General features: G+C 36.7%; 1 long non-coding RNA gene across 2 annotated transcripts in view; it reads right to left on the bottom strand.

The window, feature by feature from the left end:
• The window catches only part of LOC120537013, a 75,725-nt gene that overhangs the window by 22,108 nt on the left and 38,133 nt on the right, over positions 1-15,484 (bottom strand). Inside the window, exon 2 of one of the 2 annotated variants that reach the window (XR_005635246.1) lies at positions 3,704-3,843. This is a non-coding gene — a long non-coding RNA (uncharacterized LOC120537013). Of the gene's footprint in view, positions 1-3,703; positions 4,528-15,484 lie in introns of those variants that run through there. The other variant, XR_005635247.1, reaches the window with a different exon arrangement.

The following is a 15,484-nucleotide window of genomic DNA, read 5'->3' as shown; positions in this document are numbered from 1 at the left end:
ACCCATTAATAATCTGATCCAGATTATTAAACCTCAAATTCTGACATTGATGATTTATACATATGTCAGATCACTTCGGGCTGTTTAATACACTAATTAGATTTATGGGCCGCGCAGTTTTGGTGTCATTTCATCTGTCTCTCTCTCTCTCTCTCCATCTCCCCTTCTCTTCTCATCTCTTTTTTCCTCTCCTCTACGTTGGAAAACAAAAGGCAGGGACATAAAGATAAATTCGATGTCACCGATCAAGCCGGACACACGCTTCAACAGGACTTCAATTGTTTGTAAAGAAGTGCCGCTCCTTGCCGCTATGGCCTGCGTAAAACCGCGTCACAGCGAGCCCTTCCTATGGTTAGCATGGAGCGATTAATGGAAGCAAGAGATTACAAAACTAGATAGATAGATAGATAGATAGATAGATAGATAGATAGATAGATAGATAGATAGATAGATAGATAGATAGATAGATCACAGTACGGAGACAGCACTTGTCATGGTGACTAATTGCTGCAGATCGTGGTCTTTTAACACTAATGATCTTTTTAGACCTCATTGCTCCTTTTGATACGGTCAATCATGACGTTCTTTTGTTTCGACTTGAGAATGAGTTAAATATTACTGGAAAAGCTCTTGCATGGCTGAAACCGTATCTTAAGAACCCTCGGCAATCTGTTGCTGTCGGTACGTTTAAGTCAGAACCGTCTTACTTGCTCCAGGACGTCGCACAGGGATCAGTTCTTGGCCCTTAGCTTCTTTTTTTTTTTTTTTCTCATTTCTATTCTTCCTCCCGGTGTTGTTAGACGGCACGGCCTATACGGTTTTACTGTTATGCCGACGATACGCCGATTTATTTATTTATTTATTTTGCACAAAGGGCTTACGCAAACATGACTGGCACTGGTTGCCTGTTTGGCTGTCAATAAAAACACTGGTTTTCTGAAAACTTTCTCAGACTAAATAGTGAAAAAGCTGAGGATTTCATTATTGCATTACCAGACACTTTAAAGAAAATAGACAATACCTCAGTAAAAATCCCTGGCTTTATTACATCGTTGTTTGCACAGGTTAAAAATCTTGGTGTGTCCTTGATCCTATACACTCTCCTTTATTCGATCCTCGTATTAATAATATTACTAGGGTTGCCCTTTTCCACCTTAAAGAAATGTATAGGCCTGTGTCTCTGATACTGCATCTGAGACGCTTGTTCGTGCTTTTGTCACCTCGCGTCTTCCCAATGCAATGCAGTGCTTTTTGGTATCCCTGCTTCGAGTCTAAATAAATTACAATATGTACAGAATTCAGCAGCTAGAGTGGTTACCCACTTAAAACCCTGGCAGCATATCACTCCTACACTTTTTAAACTGCATACCTGTTCCCTTCCGTATTCAGTATAAACTTCTTTTAATTTTTAAGGCTCTTCATGGTCTAACTCCACCTTTCTTTCCTTCTTAAATTTCTCTCCATACTCCGTCATGTTCACTTCGTTCTTCTGTCACTTTGGTATTAACATTTCCATTATACAGACTGCGCACTATGGGCAGCAGGGCTTTTAGTGTATCAGGGCCGCGGTTATGGAATGCCCTGCCCTGCACTGCTTTCCTCCGTAGCGGGCGCAGGTGCTCGACAGTTTCTACTGAGCTGCTGCTTTAATTCCTCACAATTTGTACCGCTGAAGATATAGATTTTAGGAGAAGTCCATATTGCAGAGTTTTGAAACTACTGGCAAAATTATTTATGAATAGTCCTTTAGAAATGGTTCCATCTCCCAAGTCTCTGTACTGCAACTTAATAATTTTCATTGATAAAGAAATTTAAAAATTCCCACTAAATTGCAAAACTGTACTGCAATCCCACATTCAGATTGCTTCGTTAATAGAAACTTTTCATCTCTAATTTCCACCAGAATAACTACAAAAATAAAATCAAAGAATAATGTAGTGCGAAATAATGCCATTAGTAATGTTTCAGTTTTTTCCGTATTTTTGATAAAATAATATGCCTTTCGCCGGTACTATGCATTCGGGTATACAGCGTTCACCTGAAAAAACAGGGTTAAGAAATCTGAATACGCGTGTACAAATGCATTTATTATTATTATTATTATTATTAGTAGTAGTAGTAGTAGTAGTAGTAGTAGTAGTAGTAGTAGTAGTATTATGTTGTAGTACTATAATACTAACTATAATTAATGTTATTATTAATGTTGTAGTAGTAGTACTATTATTAATGTTCTTGTTAATACTACTTAGTATTAAAGTACTACAACATAATAGAACTACCACTACTACTAATATTAATAAATAACAAATAAATAAATATCGATCCATTCACTTTCTTACTCGTTTGTGACATTCTTGGACGGGGCGCCAGCGAGGGCAGACCCATGTTGCCAAAAATCCGATTACATAGATGAAGACGGTCTATGCAGAGAAATGCCATAGGGGAACCATTTTATGTTCACAAAAGAAACTCGTGTTCTAAAAATAATTGTATTTAAATATGTACGAAGTTCCATAAACCACAATGAATATAATAAAAGATTTGTGAAATACCAGATGGTTCATTATTTTAAATGGACTCCTTCTGCATAAAATAATACAGGCAACTTCAGGATTTCTTGATCTGTTGTGTCCTTCTACGCAGCCTATACCATCTTGAAGGCTTTCTGTTTAGCCCGCATATTAGGAACCTTTTCAAAGCACAATGGAGAAACTTCATATGCAAAGAATCCTTCCAAGCATGAAATGGTTCTTCACCCAGCAATAGTTCTACAAGGAATCACAAATTCGAGTGATGTGCCTTTAAAGAACCGTTATTTTTAAGAGTAAACACAGGGAGGACATGGAAACTTAACACAGGCAATGCCTGAGTCTCCGTTTGAACCCGAGATTCTGAAGCTGAGAGACAGTACTGGTAAACCCTACGTGCAAGCATTATTATTATTTTATTATTATTATTATTATTATTATTGTTGTTGTTTTGTTTTTTTCTGGGATACGCTCATTGCTATAACTTTAGGGATTAGGCCAAGATTTATCAATGTGGTGCATATTCATGTATATGTTTTATAGGACTGTTTGTGTTAAGGAATTTCTTTACTATGTATTTATTTAAAATGGCTGCATTATGTGTATTGATTTATCTGTAAAGTCTGTAGGCTTTTGTGTAGTGTATGTGGAATGACAGTAGTGGTGGATACAAATGACAGAATGATCACCTGGACAACTGTTTACAAGCTACATTTCTTCTTCTTTTATTATTATTATTATTATTATTATTATTATTATTATTATTATTATTATTATTTATAAGGCTGCTGCTTTTGGTGGTGACAGTTGTGCGTGTGTTAAATAATTTATAGGTTTACTGATGGTATGGTGAAATTACTTTAAAAAGTGTCACTTTGGGGTGTTGTGAAAAGAAAACAAAACCTGAGATGACATTGTTTTCGATTATCAGTGCTTTTCTGATTTCATTTAATAAGTCACAGAAGCATCTAAACTAATTAAAACAAAAACGGATAAAAACTGCTGCTAAAGTGCCGAGTACTCATCCAAAAAGCTTTACTTAGGGAGCGACAGTAATGCTTTACTCGAGTGTCTGAAGAGTCTCTTGTGCTGCACCTGATTTCACAATCCAAGATGTCTTTTTTTTTTTTTTTTTTTTGTATATTCATTACTGGATGATTCATAATAGAACTCACGCAGGGCCGATTGCTTTGCCGATCCAGTATGTCGTGTCTTGCTAAAGTCTCCAGTTTTGCTGTTACCGTGAAGTCCGTGCAGGTCGAGCTCCTGCGTAGAAAGTCACTGCGGTTGCGCTGTCAGGAGCCGGGAATTCCAGCTGAAATAAACCAGAAGATCAAGAATGTTGCTCTCATCCGTATAAATATCAAATTAGTGCCATTTCGTTACATATCGAATATTACAACATTGACCTGTAACAAAAATACTTTAGAAAAAAAAATGATAATAGTGAATATAAGACACGCTCCGGTATACCTAAACTCCGAATAGGAGACAATGGACTGCATTGTTAATTTTATTTTTAATTTGACTTTTTAAAATAGCCATAATTGAGCAACACGCTTTGGGTAATTTGATATCATTTGAAATATCTTTGAACATTATCTTGTCATCAGTATATGTGCCGAGTTTTTCATCAGCCGATCAGCAGTTGTTTCATGTCGCATCCGTAATTAAACCGCTCCTTTGTTCTTTTATCTTTAAGGAAACATTCAGCAGCTTTTTTAAATGATAAATATTTCGTTGACTTAGTTTGTTATATTTAAGGTACCTATAGGGTCAAAAACTAATTTACTTTACAGTTTGTTTAAAAAAAATACTGTTTAGAAATGGTTAATTATCGAAGACGACTGCAAAGCGACAGTTGTGCGACTCGTCCTCCCAATGCGGTGTCTCTGTACCCCAGTGGGCTCTTAATTAAAGTCGATGACACTGTTAACAGGCGTAATGTGCGCTTGACCCACATGTCGTATAGCATACAGACTGCTCAACAGAAGCCCTTTCATGCTACTTTAAACAGGATGTCTCAGGTGAAATTAAGGGCACAAATGATAATATATCAGAGTGAGTTTTGTTTCAGATAAAAAACTAAACGATTTGAAAGAAAGAAAGAAAGAAAGAAAGAAAGAAAGAAAAAGAAAAACTGCAGAGAAATGAAATGCCCCTTTAGGGACCGGGGTATAACTGCCCATTTCGTTGGACAACGGTAGTAGCCACATTGTATATGGAGGTCTCCCTCAAGCCCAGTGTGTGTCAGCTAGACCGAGAGTGTCAGCACGTGAATGTCCGTGTCTAAAAAGCATGATGTGTGACATGTCTGGGCTTAAGATCTTCTCTTTGATCATTTCAAGAATGTCTGCAATGTGGGGACATCCCCGACTTAAACTGGTTTGTACAGTATATATTATTAATGTTTCTTTTGTAATGTTCAGGAACACCGGAAGGCTACGATGCTGAAGAAATCACAAGAATGTCATTTATGGCAAAATTAGGAATCGGATAGTCTGTAGATAAAACCGAGGACGGGATGAGCAGGTCATGAGCGGTGGAAAAATGACAGTAAAAGGTTTGTGTTACTGAGCTCATGAAAGATAAAAAGATCTTAATAATCGATGGACTTTAACGGGAACGTGCGGAGGAAAATGTAATTAATAAATTAGTTTTAGCATACACATATTTCGTCTTTCTAAAAATATCAGCTGAATGAGTAACCAACTGTGATTCTCTCACGCTTATTCCGTACCATTAGGCTATCAGATTTGATTAACGAATACACAGATTTCCTTTAATAGAAGCAGACATTTATTACTCATTTCATTTTAACACTTCATTATCCACTGTTTATTTAATACCAAACAATTTAATTAAATTACATGTGACATTATTATCAGATGTTTGCAGCCGGGCACCAATAACTGCGATGAGGAGTCGTGCGCGAGAATCAGAAACACGAGCAGCAAAAAAGACAAACGCCATGGAGAGTAAATTAAGAGCTGGAGGTAGTGAGGTGCTGGGAAATGGCAGCAGTGGGGACTGCGCCGGTATCTTAAAATGTCTTCTTGTCCCTTGTTTTATTGAAATTACAGTATACATAATACATATGTGTGTGGGTGTGTATCAGTCATATCTTTACAATCTAAAACTCATTGTGCACCGATGCTTCAGTTTGTTTGTATGTCACAATTCGACACAATTAGGTTTTGTTAATTGTGTATTTGATTTTTTTCATCGTTACCGGTCAAAGACTGATCTTTGACTTTCTAAGACCAATGGAAAGAAGAAGATAATCGGAAATACCAAAATATAAGGTGCCTTCACCCACCCATTCATCCCTTTACTAACCTGTTTGTGCAGTTCAGAATTGCAGGGTATTGTAAACAAATTAAAGGATTATATGTTACTATGAATTGCAATTATTATTTTTATAACAACAAAAACAAATTATTCATTTGGCTAATAATAAAACGCACCTTTGGAACATTTCTCCACAGATGTAACTCTTAACAATCCACTTGGGTAAAATTCACAAAAATACCACCAGAAACTGCGATGTAGAAGGAAATCTGTCAGATGGGTGAATTGACGTTTACATTTTTCATAGAAAAACGGGGCCCTAAAAATTGATCAAACAAGTGGGGTTGCTAATGATTTCTGAGGTTTTGTTGATTTTTTTTTTTTATATAACGAATACATATATTACAGTAAATTCTGTTTTGGAAATTTAGGGAAAAAATAAAATAGTAATACTATGTTTTGAATTTTAAAACTAGGCTTTTTTCTTTTTCAATTGGTATAAGTTTGTTGATTCTTACTATACAGTCATCGACAGCTGAGTTTAATCAACTATACAGAAAAATTGTTACACAAAATAACATTTCTATACATTCTAAAGGAAACAAGTTTAACACAACAACAGCATTTATTTCTATACCACATTTTTGTCACTCAAAGTGCTTTACATGTCAAAGAGAAAGTTACAAGAAAAGAAAAACAAATACGATTAGGCAAGAATATTAATAAATTAGTAGCACCATCTCTATCTTCATGTTTACTCAGAGTGTATCTTTTATTTGTGCAATATCCTATACTGTATAATATGTTTGTATCTAATATACAGTATATTCAAAAAAAAGACACCAAACAGCAGGTTCATTTTCATATATAAATTACTCCTACTAAAAATATAGGATTATCCTGTGTTTATATGAATTTACACTGACACCAACTATATTATACTGTAGTTTGTTTATAGTAGAACCACACAAAAGTTTAAACAAATAAAGGGACTGAAATGAAGCAGATTACATTAAAATATGAATTGCCTGTCTTAGTGATCGACTTCACTTCTTGCTGCTTTGATGTTTTCACCTGCTTTCTCTTTAGAACATCACTTATTCTTGATTAAGGTTGGAAATTCTTCTTCTTTCTCTACTTTTTTATTTTAGTAATTAAAATTAGATTTGGAGCTGATACAAACTTCCAGATAGTACCTAACACAAAGTGAGTGAAGATTCTGTGTAAATTAGACTGAGAACAGACTGCTGGACGATGTCTTCACCTGCTTTCTCTGTAGAACATCAGCTGTCTAATAATAAAGGTTGATAATTATTTTTTTGTCTCTACTTTTTTTTTATTTCAGTAATTAAATCTGAGGTGAAATGCTAGTAAAGTATCTAACACACGCACACTGAGTGAAAATGCTATATAAATTAGGCTGAGAACAGACTGTCTAGTCCAGCATCACGTGTCAGCTTCTGTTCTATTCTGTTTTATTATCATTACTGTTATTGTTGTCAATAATGTTAAAGTGAGATTTCTTGATCTCCCGGGCAATGCTTTCAACTACACTACACCCTTAAAAATGAAGGTGCCACAATGGTTCTTTAAAGCAATGCCATGAGGGAACCATGTTTTGTTCTGAAAAGAACGATCCATATGAAGATTTCAGAGAGAACCTCTGTTTCTTTAAACTGTAACAGGGTCCATAAGTAACCATAAATAATAACAATAATAATAAAAACTGTGAAACACCAATGGGTTACTGATTGTAAAAGGACTCCTGTTGCGTATAACAACACAGACTTTTTTCAGGTTTTCTTGATCTCTTGTGTCCTGCTCAGTGGCCCTTCAAGATTTCAATTAGGAACATTTTTAAAGCTGAAAGCACCAATCGGCTCTGCAGAGAACCCTTCCCAGAATGAAATGCTTCTTTATCAAGTAAAGGTTTTAATGGGGAACCACATCTCCCAGTAAAGTGCCACTGAAATATTTGAGAGTAGAGTGTAGGTAGCATTCTGGTCTCTGCGTTAAAAAATCATTTACATTCCTGTAAACGTTACCCTTAACCAGGATGAATCCTTTTCTATGTGTTTGTGGAGCAGCATATTTCAAAACACAGTTGGCATCAACCTTATTTAAAGTAATCATTTCAAACTCTTCATTTCAAATTTTTTTAAGTTGAAGGATCTTAATTTCTCTAAATGCTCCTGCATCATCTGCAGTACTGCAAAAAGTTTGTTACTGGTCAGGCACTAAATGGGATGCAAGGACCAAGATGTACAATGGCTCATATTGAGTATTATAATACAACGCCCAACTTAATGGCCTATCATTGATGGGATCCCCGACATTGTAAAATATTGCATTGTTTTAAATTGTAGCCGTTGTGGAAGCAGACTACAGAGACTGGAAACTGGGAACATTTTTCCAGTTGTTTTTGGCCCACAATCCCACACTTCTTTTTGCTGTTTAAAAAAATCAAGATTAAGTTTCACACATGCATTAATCTCATTTTGCAGCTTAATAATAATATAAATAAGTACATTTTAGTATAAGGTCTCTTAATTTGTATTCCACGGTCTCTATTATATAACCCAGAATCTGATTAACTTTTTAATTGATTCTTAACATTACCCTGTTGTAGACTGTCATGACTCAACTTGTGTCACTCCGCTAGGAATACATGGTTCCTGTTTCATTTCCATTATATTTTGTTTGACAGCACATGAAGTTTCATTGGATGGTTGGTTCCTCTTTTTGTATAATCCTAATGATTTTGGAAAGCTTCGAGAAGTGATGGTGATGGTTTGGTTTCTGTCCGTGTCACCATGTAGGTAATAAGCCAGTAATTTGAAGTATCGCTTAATCTGTTTGTTAATATTTGGCTTAGCTATTTGAATCTGGCAGCACGGTGGCGCAGTGGGTAGCGTTGCTGCCTCGCAATAAGGTGACCTGGGTTTGCTTCCCGGGTCCTCCCTGTGTGGAGTTTGCATGTTCTCCCCATGTCTGCGTGGGTTTCCTTCTGGTACTCCGGTTTCCTCCCACAGTCCAAAGACATGCGGGTTAAGTGCATTGGTGATTCTACATTGTCCCTAGTGTGTGCTTGGTGTGTGGGTGTATGTGCGCCCTGCAGGCTCCAGCAGACCCCCGTGACCCTGTAGTTAGGATATAGCACGTTGGATAATGGATGGATGAATGTTTGAATTTGAATTGTGCAAAATTAGATTAAAGTGAACTGGGATAGAACAGATTAATTGTTGGGATTTCAGCAAGATGCAAGGCCTTACCTTATATTTTTTGATTTCCCTCATTGCTTACCTTTGTTTAGACTGTTTAGCTTTATATTTTTGTTTTCTCCGGAGACCTAGCCTAAGGTTTGCTCTGCTGTTGCTGAGCCAAGGCATCATTGTAAATAAGACTCTCAGGTCCTTAGGCCTACAGGTCTATCTATCTATGTGCCTGTATTCTGTAAAGTGGTGCTGTGCAATTAGCATGTGCTAGCTCGTGTGATTTTATGGCTCTTTTGTGCTCGCTCTTTCATTGCTTTTTGGTAACTTTAGGTAATGGTGTTATTAATTGATCCATCATACCTCAATGGAGATTTACTGTTAAGGATATTGGAAGGCTGCGGTGGGCTGGCACCCTCCCTGGGGTTTGTTTCCTGCCTTGCGCCCTGTGTTGGCTGGGATTGGCTCCAGCAGACCCCTGTGACCCTGTAGTTAGGATATAGTGGGTTGGATAATGGATGGATGGATATTGGAAGGAAAGGAGAAGTAAGATAAGGAAAGGCTGGTAGAGATATGGAGATGACCAGGGGTGGAAACATGAACTAAAGCCAATGTCAAAACCAGAGATCTGTCCTACCCATCATGATACACAAATGCGAATTCAAAAAATCGTAGTAAGGAAACAAAAGTAAATAGTCAGAAATTAAGAATACTAAAGCATGCAAATGGTTGTTGCTTTAGAGATTTCCACAAACTTGGGCGATGACGTGTCTGATATCGTGTTTTTCAATCATCAGTGGCATTGATATGTCTTTTCTGGGCCTGCATTCTGGAGTAACTGATACTGAATAAAATATGACAAATTACAACATGGCTAACAAAAGTGGCACAATTTTTTTTTTTTAATGGAAAAAATAATACTAAATAAAATTCAAAATATGATGCAAAACATTAAAAAAATGGGACAGCTATGAACAAAAGGAAGTTTAAACAAACACACTGGAATTTTTTTTTAACATACATAGAATCATAACAGCCTGCCAAAACCTTTATGCTGTTTAGACTTCCTTTTGATTTTTTAAGTAGGTACTTATTTCTTTTATGATTTTATTAATGATTGTCTGTGAATGTTTTAATTTTTTTAATTTCTTCCTTTTTTCTGTTTTATAAAACTGTATTATTTTCTATTATTAATTTACTATTTAAGGAGGTTTGCTCCCTGTTGATTAACACATACAATTATGAATTTCTCTGCATTTTGTATGCATGGCAATAAAGACCCTATGCATCTATAAAGGATTCTTGCATAAATTCTTTAATGTATTATGACACCATCCCTACACCAGACAACTTGTACAGGTGGTGGACAAGGGATATCTCACTGGGCAAGCTGTGTGACGAGAGAGGAACCATGGACCACATCCTGTCATGCTGTAAGATGTCACTGACCAAAGTAGGCACAGATGATGACATGATAAGGTACTATTGATGTTCACATATATTTTGGAACAAGAAAGGCGGAGGAAACACAAAGCAAAAGCAAACTGATTCACCAACCTCATTTTTCTTTTTTAGGAATGAGGAAAGCCTATAGTCCAAAACTCAGCCAAACCCACTCTACACTCTTGAGAATAATGTCTCTTTAATGGCACTGTATTATTCTTTAGTGGGTTGTGTGGTTTCCCATTGAACTATTGCTTGACAAAGCACCATTTCATTCTGAGAAGAATTCATTGTATATGATGTTGGTTCTTTGTGCTTTGAAAACCTTCCTAAGATGTAGAAAAACACTAAAATCTTTAATGTATGGTAGGCTACCTAGCTGGACATTGACAGATTAAGAAAACCGGGACTTAGCCTGTGTTATTGTACATAGCAAGAGTCCTTTCAAAACCAGGACCCATTGGTATTTCACAAATATGTTACCATCTATTTGTGGTTATTTACTGTATAGAGCCTGTTACAGATCTAAATAAATAAAGGTAAAGCAGCATAAAGATGAAAGACGCCTCACGCCTGGACAAACTTGTTAAGAAGGCAGGCTCTATTGTAGGATTAAAGTTGGACAGTTTAACATCTGTGGCAGAGCGACGGCCACTAAGCAAACTCCTGTCAGTCATGGAGAATCCACTGCATCCACTGAACAGGATCATCTCCAGGCAGAGGAGTAGCTTCAGTGACAGACTTTTGTCACCGTCCTGCTCCACTGACAGACTGAGGAGATCGTTCCTCCCCCACACTATGCGACTCTTCAATTCCACCTGGGGGAGTAAATGCTAACGTTAATTTTATTTTTATTTTTTTCATTTTTTTTCATTTTTATTACTATTTAATTTAATATTGTTTCTTTGTATCAGTATACTGCTGCTGGATTATGTGAATTTCCCCTTGGGATTATTAAATTATCTATCTATCTATCTATCTATCTATCTATCTATCTATCTATCTATCTATCTATCTATCTATCTATCTATCCTGCCTACTATACTGAGTATCTATCTATCTATCTATCTATCTATCTATCTATCTATCTATCTATCTATCTGTTCTTTCTGGAACTTTCATGGAATCCAAAAATGGTTCAACTATGGCATCGCTTTGAAGAACCATTCTGGCACCTTTATTTTTAGGCGTATATATCATTCGTCCAAAGCTTGGAAGATGAGATTTGACCTGAAATGGAGGTCCCAGTTCCTTTAGGTCATAGTGTTCATTACCATAAGGGAAGATGTCGTTATCTGGTCAACAGAAGGGAAGAAAAACATTTGAGTACAACTGAACGCTACTGTGTGAAGAACGCAGTGAGGAGCCAGAAGAATTGAAAACCAGCAACTGCTAGCAAACAACAGCAAGAACAAAGAAGGGAAAACCTGTTTTGCTTCCAGTGGAGGTGGAGGCGGGCTAGCCGCACAGTCGGTGTGAAGTCTAATGATCAGGATAGAAGTAAGAGGCCGAGACAGAAGATCAGAAGGTCGGGAAGGCAGCTGAGAGAGCTTCTTGTTGGTTCTTGTTCAAGAGCGGGGAGGCGAGCTGGAAGCCAGGAGGAGAGGTTCAGTGACCACCAATGCTGATCCACTAACTGAAGAGTGTTGTTGTTGTTGGGGTTGAAATACTTGAAGACAGGGCACCACCTGATGACCTCTTTTCTACTGGTCAAGGCTAGAAGTAGTCTGGCCAAGACTAGACTAGTTAGGAATGCATCCCAGAGATGTATACAACTTTAAGTAAATTAATTAAAAGTATTTTTGATGGCTTTTTGACTTTTGAGAGATTTTTCAGTTTTGGGATAAAATTATGTTTAACATGACTTGGAAGCATCGATCTGTAATGACGCATATTAATACAGACATGGGAATCATTCACAGCTGAAAACAATACAAATAGAAAAAATAAAAAGAAGCAGGAGTACTAGAAATAGTAGTATAGAGGCACCAAAATAATTTCAGACTTATTTGTTACATTTATGAGTTCATTTGTAAGTGACAGATAATTTCTTGGTCATAATCGACATCCACCTCATTCTGGTTCTCAGGGGTTCCTGGTGTTAGAGGAAAAGTGAAATTTGACTCAGAAGTCTTTTTCTTTTATATCTCCACACCCCACTACTATGTGATTATTTCCACATTAATGGAATTTTTTACTCTCTCGTATAAGAAGCATAAGGAAAGTATTGTAATCGTCCAAAAATTCAACTTTGAGATTTTGATGAATCCCGACGTTTCACACGAAAAATAAAATTTTTGGAATTATGTCTGTGTGTCTGTCTCTTTGTGTGTGTGTGTGTGTGTGTGTGTGTAAACACAATAACCTGAGTACGCTTTCAAGTATTAGGTACAAAACATAGATTTCTATTAACTTATGAGCTTCCGCTAACCGGGAAGTGGTACTTTACCTTTTATTCAAGCAGCAGCAGAGTCCGATTTATTCAACTTTACTTTTATAATAATTGTTGAATATATTTTATTAATTTGATTTGTTATCGATCATTTTTTAATGTACATAAGATAAAAATATAATCATTGTCTTGCGGTTTACTCCTCCAATATCCATCTCCATATCTGAGTATATGAGAAAGTCGAGGGGAGACCACTCCCGATTCTTATTTATATGTGTTTTTCACATTAAATCTTATTTGCCGTATGTCAGTTCAAATCTCAATCTCAACGCCTAAAAGGATTCAGCCAACACAATGGTATCTGTTTATTCAGCCACAAAGTGTTATCTGATATTTCAAACAAATACATAATTTGTAAGTAGTATTTAAAAATTCAGATAGGTCATTTTTAATGTCAACAATGAGCTGTGAAGATTTGGGTTAATCGTCAAAATAGTATTGCCCATATAATACAATGATACAAGCATTGCAGTTATTGTAAACTATATGAATGTGTCTGTGTGTGTGTGTGTGTGTGTGTGCAGTTATATATGCAACCTGGCATAAATCTGCCTTGAAACTAATGCACTGGGTCTCCCACAATGCAGTACTGTGCCTCTAAAAGAAATGGACAACTCTCCATAAAACTGGACTATGTACTCTTTCAAAAGGTCCCTTACAAGTGAAAGAGATAAAGAAAGAGGAGATTTATTCTGCAGATGCTGGCTGCTTTCCCCAGGACAAGAATCCATTGACTGCCAACCTTGCGCTGATACAGCTGGGAAGAAAGCAACCCCTCCTCAGGACTACTAGAAGTGTTTTGGCAGCAAATGGGCATCTCTGAATCAAAAGGAGGGGACACCATAGCACGGCTCGCAGCAGCTGGAACCCAAAAGCTACTATGCACATAATTGGCTCCAAAACACAGAGCTTGTACAGGCAAAAGTCAATGCAGACACTAATTCAGAGGTGTACTGTGACATCTGGCTGAGGTCAAAACACCCTAACCATTTCCCAGCTTAGAGCAGGACTTGGCCGGTCTGAAATAAATGTGAGTCTGGACACTTTCATACTAATTCAAAAAAAAAAGGAAAAAAAGAAAAAAACTGCATTCAGTCCCCCTGAGGCTTCAGCGACCTTTAAGACTAGCAGATCATTTCAAGTTGAACTTCTAAAGTTTCACAGCGATCTCTATGACTGGGGGAACAAGTGCATGTGGCCAAATTCACAATTAATTGTCTATTCCATGCAATGTGTGAAGAGTAAAGATTTTTATTCCAATTAAAAGTGTCAAATAATCACATAAAAATAAATAACTTTCATTTAATTCATTGAGGAACACTAATGCCTCATAGATTTGGATTTCAGTTCCATATGGAGTTTACCTCCTCTTCCTCAGGGTACTCTGGTTTTCCTCCCACACTCCCAATGACATGTAGTTATGGTTATGGTAGTGTGTCATCCCTGAACTCTGTTTTTTTTTTTTTTGCTTTATTTATTTTGCTATTTTCTACCAATTGTTTTGGTTAATTTTCTATGTAAATTATTTTGTCAGTTTCTCTCCTTTATTATTTTCATTTGATGTGCCTTGAGTTTTTAATAATCATATTATTATTGGGTGGCACAATGGTGCAATATCTCACAACAAAGAAGCTGAGGTTCACATCCCAGGCCCTTCCTGCGTGAGGTTTGTATGTTGTCCCCATGTCCATGTAGGTTTCTTCCCACAGCCCAAAGATATGATGGTAGGGTTGAACAGTGATGCCAACTCAGATGTAATGTGTCTGTGTGTTCATCCTGTCCATTGATTGTTCTTGACTTGCACCCTGTGCTTGCTGAGATTTGCTCCAATTTCCATGTGACCCTATTTAGCATAAAACAGAGATGGATAGATTACATTTTTTCTGTAAATATTTTTGTAGGTGTTCCCTGTTTTTTATATATTGCTGCAGCAGGAGGTCCACCCTCAGCCCTAAGTAGGCCCGTACTACCTCAAAACCTTTGCTGAGGTATTAGTTACCAAACTAGCTCGTGTTGTCACCATTTTGGATTATCTTTTCGTTTTGGTTTATTGTACATTCTTGTTTTTGATTTTCAATTTTTTATTCTTTTCTCTTGGTTTAGCAGTTGTATTAGTTCTCGGTCTTTGGATTTGTTGCTTTTCTGGATTAGCTTTTTGATGTAACGGGTTTTTTTTTTTCATTTCATCGTTCTACTTTAAAATTTTTAATATTTTTTAAATAAACATTTTCGTTATTACAACAAGGACTCTTTTATTAGTTGAGCCAGGGGTCTTTGCAGTTCCCCTCTCTGTTATGTTTCAGCCAGGGTTTGTTGCTTGGCTTATGTGAGGCACCTCCTGACTCACCAGTATGAGAAAACCACCCACATATGATATACCATAGGACTCATCTTGATGTCTAGTTATTCATAATGTCAAGCTTTTTGGGGGTATTTACTATTTTTTTGGTGTACCAGACTCAAAACATCCTAATTTGTAGGATGTGCTTGTCCATATTTTGTACAAGAATTTACACCCCTATAATAGAGTAAAATAATAGGTGTCTTAAGAAAAAAAT

This window comes from Polypterus senegalus, chromosome 10, assembly GCF_016835505.1.
Source record: "Polypterus senegalus isolate Bchr_013 chromosome 10, ASM1683550v1, whole genome shotgun sequence".
NCBI classification, from domain to species: Eukaryota; Metazoa; Chordata; class Cladistia; order Polypteriformes; family Polypteridae; genus Polypterus; species Polypterus senegalus.
The sequence above is the reverse complement of the archived record's forward strand: the minus strand, read 5'-3'. Positions and strand labels throughout refer to the sequence as shown.